This window comes from Notothenia coriiceps, unplaced genomic scaffold, assembly GCF_000735185.1.
Source record: "Notothenia coriiceps isolate Sejong01 unplaced genomic scaffold, NC01 NC01_scaffold00032807, whole genome shotgun sequence".
NCBI lineage: Eukaryota > Metazoa > Chordata > Actinopteri > Perciformes > Nototheniidae > Notothenia > Notothenia coriiceps.
The window spans coordinates 19835-26476 of NW_011365508.1; positions in this window are offsets into that span (position 1 = coordinate 19835).

A 6642-nucleotide genomic window follows, 5' to 3' on the forward strand; every position below is an offset into this window, starting at 1 on the left:
AGGTTTTTATTTTAGATTGTACCAAAGAAACCCTCCCCAGTGGCGAGATTGTGAAGAATTGTAAACCGCAAAGCTGGGAAATTGGAACTTCAACGGAAATAGTACTGGGATCTAGGAGTTCTCATATGAGGGTAACCATTCGGATGGGATATTAGGATTCAGGAGAAAATGAGGGAGAATGGCTCACTGACAGAAAGGTACAAATATTTCTGGAAAAGTCCAAAACACAGCGTTTATCTGCAGGTGCAAAGGGTGTCAATGTGGTCCATCTGTCCATAAATTAGTTTGGTCCAGGGCAAGAACAAATGCTTTCCAGATTGGCACTAATCTAATATTGATATTCACAGCTTCCAAAGAATGAAGGCTTTTCACTTTTTGAAAAGGGAGGAAACACTAAGAAAGCTAAGAGTGATTCAGTTATGAGTCCGGTGGTGACTTGAAGTCATGTGACCGTGCTGTAGTTCCTTTATAGCCCAACATTAGCCACCTTTAGCTTAGCGGTGGTGACGTGAAGTCATGTGACCGTGCTGTTGTTCCTTTATAGCCCAACATTAGCCACCTTTAGCTTAGCGGTGGGGGCTGTGTTCCTTTAGCCCAACATTAGCCCCTTTAGCTTAGCGGTGGTGACGTGAAGTCATGTGACCGTGCTGTGTTCCTTTATAGCCCAACATTAGCCACCTTTAGCTTAGCGGTGGTGACGTGAAGTCATGTGACCGTGCTGTTGTTCCTTTATAGCCCAACATTAGCCGCCTTTAGCTTAGCGGTGGTGACGTCATGTGACCGTGCTTTAGTTCTTTTATAGCCATTAAGCAGTGTTGATATGTAGATATTATCCTGCTGAACAAGCTGTGTTATTATCATAATATTTTTCTGCAATATTCCAAAATCTAATGGAGAAATCGAATGTCATTTTGTCGATGTAGTCCTTACGATGCTAACCTTCGGGACAAAATGACGTCATCCCTGCACCTCTCTATAATGGCAGACCGTATAAAAACAGCATTTCAGGTCCTGTTTTGATTTAAATGCAGATAAAAGAAAATGTAAAATAAAAAGAAGCATTAAGAGACCTTTGTGCTCTGGGTACTTTTTTATGTATTTTTTGCTTCATGCACAAGCTCTGTCCAGATCCTTTAAATTGGGCTTTTGAGTATTTTCCATCCGACTGGGTTTTAATTTAACTCAAACAGAGGCAACAATCCATATTTCTCTGTGTATTCTGAGTCGCAGTTGTAACATTGCCTCTGAATATGAACAGCATTAGACTGTCCAAACAAGCCAAGCATCACAAAGGGAAAATAAAGAAAGCAGATAACAGTGGGAGGAATTCTTCTGCATCAGCCTCACTAAGCCCACCAGATGTAAGGGATAATAACAGATGAAGAGAAAAGGTTATTCAAACCTTTATACCTTCACATCCAACACTGTTTTTCTGCAGCGGGGGGGTGTATTATGAACCCTGAGGCGACCTCATTTGTTTATTTGAAAGCACAGCTAGTTATTTGCTCTGATGAAGCAATGGTGGAGAAGCTCTCAGATATTTCACACACTTCATCTCCCCTTTCAGATGAGCAGGGGATATTGATAGTGTGATGTGGTGTGTGTAGACACGACACACCGTGTGTCAAACTAAGAGAGCAAACACACTCAGCGGGGGGGGAAGCCACGGGAAAGTCAAGACAAAGGACCCTTGTGTCTTCTAGAAACTCTGGATGAGGGACGCCTGGAGGTCGAGAGGACGGCTGCTGGTTCGAATCCCTCAGAGGAAAGAGGAAGAGTAACGCTCCTTCTTCTAGAAACAACTTCTGAAGTGCTTTTGAAACCAGTCGGAGGTATTACAACAAGGTCTGAGTCTCATGGGGTGCGTTTCACTTCGGTTAAATGGATTCCTTGCGTCCCTCACTTGCGTCGTTTTCCCTGCGACTGGTCCCTCCCACCAGGGAAGCATGGAGAGACGCAAGGAAACCACGAGAAGCAGGGAAACGAGTTTTAAGAGCAATGGGACGTCGTTTCCTCCGGAGCGTCACGTGAAGCGACGTCCGTTTGTGATGACGCCGCACAGCTGATCGTCTGACAGCAGCCAGATCAGTGCATGCGCTGCATCGTCCAATCAGTGAGCGATACAAAGTAAGGGGGCGGGGCGAGTGTCTGAGGATTTCACCGGAGGATGGTCTGGTAGTTCCTCGATTATCGCTCCTCGGTCCTCCGGCACAAATAATGCCACTGGGACGCTACTCAAGATGGCGCAAACAAATCAACTTCCGGTGATACCGAGACCAAGGAGCGAGGAAATTTAAAATAAGAGAAGTGAGACGCACCCATGGTCTTCATCATTTCAAATAGCATTCAGACTTACTTCATCAGCAGTCATCACTTTCAAACGTTTAAAGTTTTTAAAGTTTATTTGTGTTTGATTTTACTTAATTTACATTATTTTATTTTGTCTTAATTGGACATTTTCACTTTTTTTTTAAACTATCTAACTTGATTTTGTTTATGTTTATATAAATATTTGTATTATTTTTTCCTATTTATCTTGTATTTTATTATCAAATAGAGCAGGTGTCACAATACCCAATGCATTTCTCATACCTGGAAATAGAGCCAGATTATCAACAACCCTTTATTAAAGTAAAAAAAGTATTGCATCAAGCTTCCCAAACAGTGCGTGTTGTGTATTATTTAATTACAAAATATATGTAACTATCTTTTAACTACCCAATGCTGACCATTTTGGCAGGGGGAAATCTATCTCAAGAGACCAGGGGCCTCATTTATAAAGGGATATACGCTCAACAAATGGCATGCGATTTATAAAATACTAATTGACGGGAAAACGTGCGGTCCTCCACGCAAACTCTGACCCATGCTACGCACTAGCACAAAAACGGGAGAGACGAGAAACTGGAACAGAAGGAAGAATGGAGAGAAATATGTGGAAACATAAATAAAATGTTACCTCTCATTTATCATATATGAAGAATTCATTTTCAAACATTGATCAAAGCCAATCTTAAAGTGATTTAACAAACACCTGTTTGAGACTCCTCAGTGCACACAAAAACATAATAGCAGAGGACAAATTACGTCTAAACTGACGCCGTTTTGCATTTCTATAGGTTGTAGATACGAGCATGTTTTATATATCAGTTTAATCGTGTTTATCGTTTCTTAGCGGTGGTGACGTGAAGTCATGTGACCGTGCTGTTNCACCGGAGGATGGTCTGGTAGTTCCTCGATTATCGCTCCTCCGTTATCACTCCTCGATCCTCGGTCCTCGGTCCTCCGGCACAAATAAGGCCACTGGGACGCTACTCAAGATGGCGCAGACAAATCAACTTCCGGTCATACCGAGCCCGAGGAGCGAGGAAATGAAAAATAACCGGAGTGAGACGCACCCACAGCCGGAAAGAATCTGCCCCTTCCTTCAGACTTCCTTACAGAGCCCCTCCTCCAACACACACCAACGCGTACATGAACAACGAGATAAGTTTGTGCACAGAGGGAAGGCTGACAGGCAGGTAGGCCGGGCCGGCTCAGATGATTGGTTGTGCTTTTTACAGTACCACGGCTTCCACAGATGACATTTTTAATGTATTTATTGTCAAAGTATTTAATATATTCATTGCTATCGGGATGTTAAGAGCATTCCATGGAATATAACAACAAGTGTTTCTTTCTGAAGTGAATTACCTACCCCACCTTTAACTACATTTATCTTACAGCTTTAGTCACTTCCCAAATTATGATTTTGCATGAATACACAATGGAAAACGTTTGGCGCCTCTTCCTGTCAGGGTTAGGGTTACAAATGGGGTTTAGTATTACAGATAAAGATATGACCTACCTCCACATGTGTGCAAACACTATTCTTATTCTTTATTAGGATCCCCATTAGCACTAGCACTAGCATTGGCTATTCTTCCTGGGGTCCTCACCATACTTGCCAACCTTGAGACCTCAGAAATCGGGAGCCTTTCAAAATGCAAAATTGGGGGGGGGAGGNNTGCTAGTGGATCGCCGGAGCTGTTAGATTAACATTAACATGCTTATTGTAGTTGTAAGTGCACTGCCTTGCGGCCTGTAGCACCGTCCTTGATGGAGCATATGTGTGGGCTGGACCTGTATTTTACAGGAAAGGAGTGAGCAGAGAGTAGAGTAGTTGTCGATTCTTGTTCTGTTTTCTGTGACTATCTGCCTCACCCTCCGACTTTGAGTTGCGCGCGCTACTAAAGAGACGTGTTACCATGGAAACCAAACAATGGTGTAGCTGTATTAAAGTCCGAGTGGAAACAGTCCTGAGTAAATCTGATTTTGTCAGGAAATCGGGAGAGGGCAATGAAATCGGGAGTCTCCCGCGAAAATCGGGAGGGTTGGCAAGTATGGTCCTCACACACAGTCGAACATACATAAAACAAAACAGCTCATCATTTCATGCAATTGACAATTCAATATGAAGTTAAGACTAACATGATCATCCTATTTTAACCATCTTAAAGCCGAACAAACAAAAATACAAATAATTGTACATCATTATACACAGGCACAGTTCAATTATACTTTATCATACGGAGATGATTTTCTAGCACTTGAATTGTGCTTGAGAATTTGTCTGAATGATATGGACGAGTAAAGAATTCCAGCTGAACATGGCTCTGTTTTCTGTCTCGTATTTAATTTAGATTTAGATACGAACCTTCCTTCTAGTGCATGTCGTGTTTGAAAGTTATGTTGAGCATAGTGCATAGTGTATAAACCTCTGCTAATATATGTGGCAACACGAGTGCTCTTTGTGTGTGTGTGTGTGTGTGTGTGTGTGTGTGTGTGTGTGTGTGTGTGTGTGTGTGTGTGTGTCTCTATCAGGTCATGGTGGATGGGAGGATGGGTGTCTCTCCATCATTCTGTACCGTCCTTGTCTCTAGTTCTCGATCCTCTTGTCTTGTTTTTGGACGGAGTGTCAGTCCGCTGCTGCAGGGTGTGACCTGATTGTTGTTCTCGCTGCATGTGTCTTGAAATCGCCGTCACTTGCTCAGTGTGCGTTTAAACTGTTCGGTGCCTCAGGCCAAAGGAAAGCCAACCGTGGAGTCTTTCTACTTTTGAGACTGCTTATACCTCCTTGTTTCTCCTTTATTCACTTATTTAAATGTGTTCAAACCTAAATGAGATGATGAAGCTCATTTATATTAGAATATATTAACAGTTGAACAGCTCTTCAATCTTCAGCAACTCTTAAATTACATTTCTAATCTAATCACAAGATAACTTTGATGATTCGGCCGAAGCAAAGCCAACCGTGGAGTCTCTCATTTTGCGACGTGTGAAACCTCCTTGTTTCTCCTTTTTTAAACGTATTTACGTGTGTTCAAACCTAAACAAAGTCATGATATGGACTCTTATATCTACGTTTGTACAATATCTCCAAGCTCTATCAGCTCTTTAACTCGACTTTTTCACCTTTTTCCCCCTCCTAAATCACAAGATAATCTGGGTGATTGACTCCATCAAAGATATGTGGGGCTCGTCCCAAAGGGTGGAGCTTTTTAATTAAAACCTGTTTCTGCCACTGGAGGAAATGATTGAGAATTAATTAAGAAGCTTTCTGTGTGTGTGTCCTTTTTAACTAGCAGCCTTACTTTCTGTTAATCCTTACCTGTGGTGCTTTTCCCTCTGAGCTTCATTACATTTCTGACTCTCTCTTTACAACTTAATCTCAAATCCACTTTTGTGCAGCTTCTGTTTTCTGACCTCTTGACCTCCAGCGACAAACATCCACAGTTTGCATCAGATCAGAGAGACGATTTATTCCAGATTTTTCACATATTGACGACATCAATCATCCTCGATCTCTTGGTATCCGTCTCTTTATTATTTCCCCTCGCGGTGCGGATCACAGCGGCGTCTCGAGGCCTGACACAGTTTGTAAACCCGGGGGTTTCTCTCCGCCTGCTGAGCTCTCTGTATGTAGGGCAGAGCGGGACCCTCGCCTGGGTGAGGAGGGAGGGAGGGAGGGGGAGAAGAGGGGGAGAAAGGGAGGGATGGCAGCCAGGATTGGGGCCCCATGCAGGGATGCAGGGAGATGGCAAGCAGGGGGAAGGGTGGAGGGTAACAGGGGGCAGAGAGAGGGGGTCAGGGTGGGCATGGCTGGCAAAGAAGCAGTCCCTCCGTCTGTGCACACTCACATATTTAGTTTTCTAGACATGCAGAGGAGAGATTCTGCTCATTTTCAGTATTTAATATTTCCACTGTGACTTGTCTCTACTTCAAAGAGCGGCACCCACTCAAGAACTAAAGGACAGCAACTACTCTCTCCATGTTGTGCTCCTTTAAACTTCTCCAACACATTTACCTGACAGCTTTTTACAGATCCAGTCATATTTTTACTTGCAATGTAGTGTTGCTACTTCAAAGAGGTTCATATGAGTGTTTAGTGTCTCTACTTTAAAGAGTCCTCTCCTGCTGATGTTCAGGTGTATATCAGTATGTAGTGTCTCTACTTTAAAGAGTCCTCTCCTGCTGATGTTCAGGTGTATATCAGTATGTAGTGTCTCTACTTTAAAGAGTCCTCTCCTGCTGATGTTCAGGTGTATATCAGTATGTAGTGTCTCTACTTTAAAGATCCTCTCCTGCTGATGTTCAGGTGTA